Source organism: Gavialis gangeticus, unplaced genomic scaffold, assembly GCF_001723915.1.
Source record: "Gavialis gangeticus isolate Ggan-Ray unplaced genomic scaffold, GavGan_comp1, whole genome shotgun sequence".
NCBI lineage: Eukaryota > Metazoa > Chordata > Crocodylia > Gavialidae > Gavialis > Gavialis gangeticus.
This window is the reverse complement of record NW_017729008.1, coordinates 41,950,058-41,959,727: the sequence shown is the minus strand read 5'-3', so window position 1 is coordinate 41,959,727 and position 9,670 is coordinate 41,950,058. Positions and strand designations below refer to the sequence as shown.

The 9,670-nt window shown below is 45.8% G+C and overlaps 1 protein-coding gene across 1 annotated transcript in view; it reads right to left on the bottom strand.

The window, feature by feature from the left end:
- The window catches only part of COPG2 (coatomer protein complex subunit gamma 2), a 770,521-nt gene that overhangs the window by 579,280 nt on the left and 181,571 nt on the right, over window positions 1-9,670 (bottom strand). The gene's annotated exons all lie outside the window — the stretch shown is intronic.

Below are 9,670 nucleotides of genomic sequence, written 5' to 3'. Positions count from 1 at the left end.
TCGCCGCCACGCCCCCTCCTGCTGGCGGGAGAAGCCCCTCGGGGCGGGCCCGCGCCGCCCTCGTGTCCGGGCCGGCGCTGCACACCTGGGCGGGGGCTGGCGCCGGCCTCCCAGACGGCCGCTGCACAGGTGCGTGACTTTGGGGTTGGGTTTCTTTTTTTGGCGGTGTTTTGATGTCGCTGCACGGGCACCAAATCTCTTTTGCACAAGACGGGGGCCTGGGAGCGGCCACCTCACTCCTTCCGACGTGGTCTTCACGGATTTCACAGACATCGGGGCTGGAAGGGACCTCGCGTCCAGCCCCCCACGGCCGTCTGGCCCGTAGCTCCCCGGTATCGCTCTGCCCCCCAAACCCTTTAGTCACGTCGGCACAAAAGAAACAAATGGCACCCGGCTGACAGGTTACTGCCCGTGAAAGCCTTTAGCTCAGGTCACGCTCAGCCTATTTGACGCCTAAGGCAGACCAGACCCCCCAGTTCCTCCCCTTCCTGGGGAGCGCCCCCTCACCTGCCCCGTCCCTTCCCTCCTGCCTGCCCAGCAGCTCGGCTTCAACAGAAATGGCGGCAGACCGCTCCGCTCCGCTCCGCTCCGCAGCTACACGGCCTTACGGTTCCAGCACCTCCCTGGGAGGACGGGTCAAACCCTCTCAGGCTAGAGAGGCCTGTGAGTGTGCAGAGGGTGCCCTGCCTCCTCGCCACTTGCGACGTAGGTGCACACCGGGGGTGAAGGCACATTGCATATTTAAACACGTGATCGGTTTTCCAGGAGCTCTAGCGGCATGGGAGAGGCTGACGCTTAGTGACTTACACCTACGAGCCATGTAGATGCCGTGGAGGTGGAACAGGATCTGGGCCCACCTGTAGGTGCAGCTGTATCAGCAAATAAAACACTATAGTGGCTTATTTGTTCAGGGTACAGGTCCAACTGCTTTTGCCACAAGTATTTTGTTGGTAAGACCAGGGCACGACATGCAGCCGAGACGGGACTAAGCCCACAGTGCTGGTGGCAAGCCTGTCCCATGACAAGGCCTTAGGGACAACTGTTACTACAGAATGAAACCCTTCCAGCTGTCCCTGGCCTGGAAAGCAACACAGCAAGGATGTTGCTCCACATACCAAGAACGAACCCAGGGTCTGCATCTCCTTTCGTGCTGTTTGTCCTTCCACCACTCTCCATCTCATTTATTCCTCCCACGCAGGGAGCTCCTTAAGTGAAGCTTTGTACGAGAAAAGAGGACAGAGCTGAGATGTAAAGCTCTACATCAGTGTTTCTCACTGGTTGTAAGGATATATGAAAGGGTCACCAATAGACTTTAAAACGGGATTCTCCTTTAAAAGGAGAAAAATGTGGGAAAACACGGGTTTCTCCTTGCAGGCTGGCAGAGCTCCAGCCTGCACGGGGCTGCGGGGAGCAGGAGGAGGATGATCAGGCAGGTGGCACTATATGCATGTGTGCAGCTCTCCATCAGTGTTTTACAAATGGGTTCTGGTACAAAAAAGTTGAGAACCAGAAACTGGGAAATTGCGGCCTCAACTTTATGGTCCAGTGGCTTGGTAACCAGCTCTGAGGCAGGACCCAGAGAGTATTAACAGATGGCACCGAGTTGACACGGCCGGTGTCTAGCTGGTGTTATTTGAGCCCAATATTCTTTTCCTGCCCAGGGCAGGGGGTTCTGGGTGCCGCACTTCAGGAAGGATGTGGAGAAGCTCAAGAGAGTCCAAAGGAGGGCTACACGCGTGAGCAGAGGCCTAGAGCCCAAGTCATATGAGGGGAGGCTGAAAGACTTGGGACTGTTCAGCCTGGAGAAGAAAAGATTCAGAGGGGAATTGGTGGCAGCCTTTAAATATATTAGGGGTGTACATCAGCACCTGGGGGAGCACCTGTTCACCAACACCGCTTAGGGGAAGACAAGAAACAATGGACACAAACTGATTGAAGATCACTTCCGATTAGACATAAGGAAAAATTTCTTTATGATTCGAGCGTCCAGGGTCAGGAACAGATTCCCTCAGAGGTTGCACAATCATTGACCCTGGAGATCTTCAAAGAACGACTGGACGTGCACCGTGCTGGGGTCATCTGATCCCAGCAGTCTTTCCTGCCCAAGTGCAGGGGGGCTGGACATGATGATCTCGTGAGGTCCCATCCAGCCCCTAACATCTATGAATCTATGAACCACTACTCTACATGACTGTTGTGCTACGTACAATATCAGTAGCGGAGTTGGAGAAATTTACAGGATTTCTAAACCCCAAACACAAAGACAATGCTTGAACCATTTATGGAAGATCTTTCTTTTCTTCTTTTTTTTTTCCCATTGTTGGTAGTTTCTCTCCCAAGTGCAGTAAAACCATCTGCCATGTTTAGAACATGAGTCCCAGGAAAAAAGCATGACACATGACATCTTTGTTGCGTGTCCAGCTTGATCAGTTCAAGAGCATTTCAGTCCCATTTCTCCCTCAAGTTAAATACCAGTAGCTGCACATAGCCAAGGCATTTTACTGAATAAACACAAGCCTTTTAAAATGCCCATTAGTAAGGAAGGCAGCCATTTCAATCATGCCAACAGCACTGTAGCCATGTGCTAAATCCCACCAATTCTAGATTGAAAGTCATCCCCTTCAGCCAAGGTAAGCACGACTACTACTTCTTGAGCAGGGACAGCCTGCTTTCAGCTGTTCACACTTAAGTAAGACTGCTTATAGTGATACTCGGGTAACCTTGCCCCTACCAGCAGCCTTGAAGTTGACAGGACAGAGTGAATTTCAGAGCTGGTAATAACACAGCCGTGATTAGGTGGAGTGGGGCTGGATCAGGGGTAGGCAAAGTCCAGCCTGCAGGCCGGATCTGGCTGGCAGCTGGCTCCATGCCCCTGTCCACAGCATGCATTGTCATCACTGGCAGCGCCTCGAAGTCGAGGATGACATCTGTTAGGCTTGATGGGTCCCTCAGGCGACTGCGGAGCCCGACTCTGGATACACACATTCTTCAGCAATGGGAGCATGTTGTTGTGCGGGGCAGAGGGATTTGCAGCCCTGGGTTGGTCTCCTTCTTCCTCTGACAGATCGCAGCTCTGCTCTGGCTGTGGACCAAGCTGCTCCCGCCACAAGATCCCAGTGGTTTTGGAGCAGCACCCTGCCCTCCTCTGCTCCGTGTCCTGCCAGCGCGGCTGGGGCTGGTCTCCATGGCAACCCCAGCCTAGCACTATTACAGCACAGATGTGCCTGGGGTCTCAATGGAGACCGGCCCCAGCTAAGCGAGCAGGGGCTGCTGGGAAATGGAGTCTGGCTGCTGGCTGGATCTGCCATTTTGCCCACCCCTGGTCTAGATGAACCCCGAGATGGCCTGTCTGGCACTTCTCCAGTTGCTCAAGGAGCACCCTGTAATAAGGCTCAGGCAGTATCAGGATTGGGAGGAGGATGGGGACAATGAACAGTGTTAGCCCCAAATCATGTACCCATGTTCAAAACAGAAATGCGGCCTTTTACTTAGTTAAATATAGACCCAAAATAAAAAAGGAGATGGACTGCCAGGAACAAAAAGGAAAAGTACTACATACAGCAACACTTACCAAGAAAGGTACTTATACGTTAGCAGCCCTAGAACATGATGTTCTGCATCTGGAAGCACTTTGCAGCATATTATATGAAGTGCTTTATGCAATGTAAGTACTAATTATTTCCCATCAGAGCCCTCAGGAAAGGGACCTGCTACTATCTATTACCCAGCACCTGACTCCTCCGCTGCAAGATCCCTGTTCAGCTGTATGTTTTCCTCCATGGCACTTCATATGGCCAATGCTAACGGGGTGATGCAACTCAACGCTGATGTATGACATTTAAGTTGCGCTATGGAAATTTAAAGCGCTACTGTGATACACACACAGAACATCTCTTATAGCAGATTACCTGCCTTCTTGTTTGACACCATGCTAATGACAAATCGTCTAGATACAGGCTGTTCCTATTCACTGTTCATTTTGCAACAATGGATTAAGGACTTTGTGGGATGTGAGCACTTAATACCACAAAATAAATGCAAACAGCTCTCAAAAATGTGTCTGTAGTGGAGGGGCTGATTCCTGAATGCCTTCTATATACGAAAACTATTTCAGTATTTATCAAGAGCCATCCTTGGGCAAAATCCAAGCCCTTGTCTAAGCAGTCAAGACTCTTGCACTAACACTGCATAAACAGCATGAACATCGTTATCCAGCTATAACCCCACACGACGCATTTGTGTTAAGGTACAATCATCATCATCCCCAGAACCACCCTTCCTATCTACAGAAGCATCATCTACGTGAATTCAGGAGAGGTCAGATGGTGATATAATACCTAGACGCTGCTTGGCTGTCTTCTTTGTCCAACATGCGTGCATGTGGAAGGGGCTGTTTGCATTTGATCCTAAAGTTAATAAAGTTGATTAATACCAGAATTACTATCCAGCTATGCAAAACCACTGCTTTGCTATTACTCAGTTCTAGCAGAATAGCAATAACTCACTATTTTGGAATCATCTGATGAAATCCATAATAAAATGGAAAAGCAACAAGACTAATTTATGAAAAGAGGTGCAGAGGCCTACAGCTGCAAATAATTCTTTAGCTGAAATCCTAGCTGTTTTACAGCTGGTACATTCTTTGCCATTAAAGCTACCTTGTGTGGGGGGATAATCTAGTGAAGAAAAAATGCTCTCCAAGGTAGCTGATTAATGTGTAGGAGCTGGAAAAAAAAACAACTCATCATATCAAAGCAAGTACATTTAAAAAGTTAAGAATGATCACCTGTAGGGGAAGAATTTATGCTTTATAATTCAGTCTTTTCATTCCAATAGATTCATGTATTTTTCATACTGAAAAACATTCAAATGCTTAGCAAAACACTTACATAACTAGTGTTTGTCCTCAAAAGTCTGATTCTGTTCCACCCAAGCTGCAGCAATAGGAGAATGGTGTCTTTAAGACACCTTTATACCCCCCACATACTGGGGTCTTGGCACAAGACCACGAAGCCCCTAGCAAAAGCCAGGGCTGTCATAGTTTACCTTTGGCTCTCCAAAAGGACACTTCTGACTATGAAGGGCCTAAGAGCAAAGGTCTTGACTTCAACCATTTCTCAAATCACTGGGATAAGAGGTGCTTCACGTCCTGGAACAGCAAAAGGTTATGTAACATGATTGAGGGATCTAATTTAAAAAAAAAAAAATAGAAACCCATGGCATTTTAATACATTTGACTTGAAGTCTCCAGGACAACTAGAGTATGCATAACATTTCACAAATTAAAAGCTTGTTTTCGTTGTTGAAACTAACTTCCAGCTTTCCGGCACTTTATCCGAAGCTGAAACCCGACTCAACGTTAGTCAGCTGTTTTTAAACTATACCATATATAGCACATTATATATAGAACATTTCATGTACTGGAATAAGTGAGAATCCATGCTAACATGCAGGCCCTATTCCTTTATCTCTTTTTTAAATTAGTAGGAAGTCAATCCCCATCAACCGTATAGCCAACTTGTTTACTGTCAAAGATCCGTGTTTAACATTCCAGTGGCAGATATTTATATTCCACGTCAAATTCAAATTAGTACTCTTGAAAGGGGGCAAACATAGGGCATGACATCAATAGATCATTGCGCCACTGGAAGTTTACACACCAGCTCAAAATACTGCATTTTCTCTGCATGATGAGAGGTCACTATACTGACAAGGAATTAAGTAAAAAGCAAGTTGCACATATTTCATAAAACAGAAGTAAACTAGTACATCAGCAGTTTTTTTTCTGCCACTCCATTTTAAATTAAAAAGTTGGTGGTGGAGACCTCTGCTTGTAGCCAATTATGATCCTAGATGTGTGAGAGCCCAAGCTAGGGGATTATAAACAAGTCTCTGTCCTGCTAACACAAATGCAACATCTGAACTTTGGTGTATAAGCCTGTGACATTACTGAGCAAAAAACTGGGCTTAATAGCAAAGTGCTAGGAGAAGTTCTAAGCTGGTTTACATTCCTGCATTAAGCTCCCATACTGCTCATCTGTTGACAGTCGGTTTTCATAGCAGCATGGCTCCAGCTAGCAACCAGTCTAAAAAATGCCAAAGTTTATTCCAGAGTACATTTTTGTAACTCACGCATGGGGAGCTGTAGCATGAATTCAAACTGCTGCATCTGCTAAGAGTTCATATAGTGGTCTTCAAAGTCCCCTACAGTAGTAGCGCTCACGTTTATCACCTTTCCTGGCCATTTATTCATATACTTTAAGTCCAGAAGGGACCAATATAATCATTTAGTCTGACCCTCTTCCCAACATGGGCTGTAGAATTTCACGCAGCAGTTCCTGCATCAAGCCCAATTATTTGTGGATGGACTACAGCAGGGGTGGCCAACTTGTGTCACAAGCAGCATGCGTAGCCTCCAAGTCTGGCACATGGAATCATAGAAGTAGGGTCGGAAGGGACCTTGTAGATCTCCAAGTCTGACCCCCTGCCTGGGCAGGAGAAAAACTGGCCTCAAATGATGATCAGGGAAAGGACAGGCAGCACAGTGGCAGGACAGACATGGAGCAGAAAGCAGAGCAGCAGATAAACCAGGAGAAGTGGGCCTGGCGTGGCAGATGGGGAGGGTGTGGATCTTCATTTGTGGCTTCCACTGGGCTAGCAATCAAGAGGGCGGCAATGATGACTTGAACATCGCAAGTGATGGAGAATAAGAATTTGGTCCCAGAATTCCCAAGTTCACGTGCTAGATTAGAAATCCCAGGCTTGTCCATCTTTCCCCACCCCAACCCACTAGAGGGAAGGGCCTAGGAATATGTTAAGGTTTCTTGGCCAAATTCCCCTGTGTTGCCAGTACTACTACAGCTGTAGAGCGCTACCCTTATTCATGCTGAGTAATGCTTATGAGTCAGTCACATACGTGCACGTTTGTTCCCAATTCTCCTTTCCAAACCCAAGTTCTTATATAAATGGTTAATTCAGTGAAGATTCCCACTTTTTGTATGTCTTCTTCTTCCCAAAGCTGTGCTCTTACACACCCCAGCAGTTGGACTCTCCTCTTCCAAAGATTAGTAACCCATGGTCACTAAAGAACTCCAGTCCAGACAAGACTGGATTACTGCATGTTACTCAGCACGGCTTCCTCTTGCTTCTGGCAAAAGACACTGCCCCCTTTATCTACTCCCATCAGATATAGAAGGGTCATAAGTTGGTTGCTAAACAAATATTAGGATATACAGTACACACCTTCAGAAAACAGTGCTGGATGCTCTCAAAGTGAATCATTCTGCACTCCTACGTTAGCAGGGTAACACTGCAGCATGCTGCTGTTGTTTTACTTAACAAAATATTAGTCACAAACATAGTTGAAGTTCAGGATAAACGCACAGGATCCTTGATGGCTTACTCCCCCTGCTCCCCTCAACAGTGTGTGGAAAGTTTGGGATCAAAGGGTTTCTGGGTATGCCCTAAACCCTTCAACATATCCCTAATATAAGCCAACTTTAAGCCAGTCAACATTTGACAGAAAACTACAGGGGAGGGAGGAATCTGTACAAAAGCTTTGGGGTTTTGCATGATTTTTCCTGTGTCATTTGACACACTGGATGTGCTGGGCCTCAGACTAACAGTTCCCATTGTGTCAAAACACGGTAACAGTACTGAATTATGCAAAATGTCAGGGTAGATCATCATGATACCTTTTAACCTTATGAACCATGTGGGTGCACGCATCTGGCAGAATCCCAGAGAAGTGGGGCTGGAAGGGACCTTCAGAGGTCATTCAGTCCAACCCTCACCCTCAGGCAGGATCAGCCCTATATATGGATACACACAATTGCATGGCACCAGATTTTTTACACCAATTGCCTGCAATAGCTGAAAAACATATTTGAAATGCACCCAAATACAGACTAACTGTAGACTCTACTTTTCAAAGTGAGGCTTGGAAGGCCACGTCACTTAGGTGCTTTAGAAAACGTTACCATGCAACCGTGACTTTGCTGGCATTAAGGCTTTTGAACGCCGTGACTGTTTGTATTAAAAGGTATGTGTGTACATAAAATACACAATGTAAGGACAAGAGGTAAAGTAGCTAGCGCTCAGCTATAAATAGGGTTTAAAAATGCACCGGAGTGTATTTTGTAGGTGCGACTTCAAACTAATGAGAGTGTCATGGGTAGCCGGATCATTTAAAAATGTAAAAGGTCAGGTTAAACAAGACATGGTCTGAGTGACTAGCTACATGGCTTAAGCCTTTCCTTACTCCAAGATAATCTCAACTAAGAGGCAGTTAGGTTACAGACAATTATATTTTCTCCTGATGTTGATTCCTGCTGCAGGCACAACTCCTAATTCACAGGGATTCTCTTCAGCGCAGCTGAATGAATGGCTTTTTTTCATTTAAAATCATCTTCCTGGCAGGTTTCTTTTACCCAGAACTCTCAGCTGTCCACCTCTTACATATACTTCCACAGCTAAGGACATGCAAAATTGAGAACCATTTGGAACAAAAAACTATCCACATACAGATGTCATTGCTGTGACATAAGCTCTGGTTGATATGCTTCCTCTTTTTTGGACTAGAAAACACATGCCAGATTCCAAGAAAAAAACAAAATCTAAGGGCAGTCTTGTCCAGAAGAGTGGATCTATTCTACAGATCAAACACCAAAAAGCTTAGTTCTTTGGACAGAGGTGATCCTTCATGGAAAGCAGCAAAGCAGTGACATTTCTCAATCACCCCCATTTGATTAGGAAACCAATCAAATAGCACACAGATGCAAAGATACAGCAATAAAGGATACAAAGAAGTGAAGTTAAACAAGATGCTCCCCATCAGAAAATGTGAATTTATGCAAAGTTAATAAATTGTAAAAGTCTATTTAGCTACCAGTTGAATTCACTGGCACTTCCCAGAAGAACTGCTACATTCCTTTCTGCCCTTTGGAGAATTCCTGGGCAGTGACATCCTCAAAGAATCTTAGTTTCAATAAGAAGTTTCCCTTTCCAGAAAGCCTATTTTGGGTGGTATTTTTCCGTGGAAGATTAGACTTCTTGTCCCCACCACAGACAACTCAGGATGTTTACTTCAGTCACATTTTAACCTCTCTTCGTGAATGAGTGACATTCACCAGAAGTCCAGTTTGCTTGTAGTACAATGTTTCACAACAGAATGAAAACAGACACTGGGCTGTCATCATCCTTGCCACCACTATTTGTAAATATTTCTAGTACCCAGCACCTGAAAGCAATTCTTGTTTGTTTTTTTTTTTAAGTGTGAGTATCAGTTTCTTTTACAAGACATTAAACATTAGGGGACTTTGGGGAGCTGTGTGATTGATAGCAACACAACAGTTGATACTGATAGTATGACCGGGGGGGGGAGCTTTAGTTACCTTAAAATCAAGGCTGCAGAGACTGACAGCATCATCATCTTTCTCTCTCCGCTTCCTTTTCTGTAAGAAATGAAACCAAGTTATAGCTGTACACTAGATCCTGTTTCACAAAGCGCATGCTCCAGGGCTTGATGTTTGAAGCCAGCTTAAAGATTCCCTGCTTTTTGCACCTTCAAAACTGAGGAGGACAATAACTACAGGAGCAGTGAACTCTGTGATAGTTCACTGGAGGGAGAAATATCAAGCCTAAAGCACCTATTTCTGATTTTTTTTTTTTT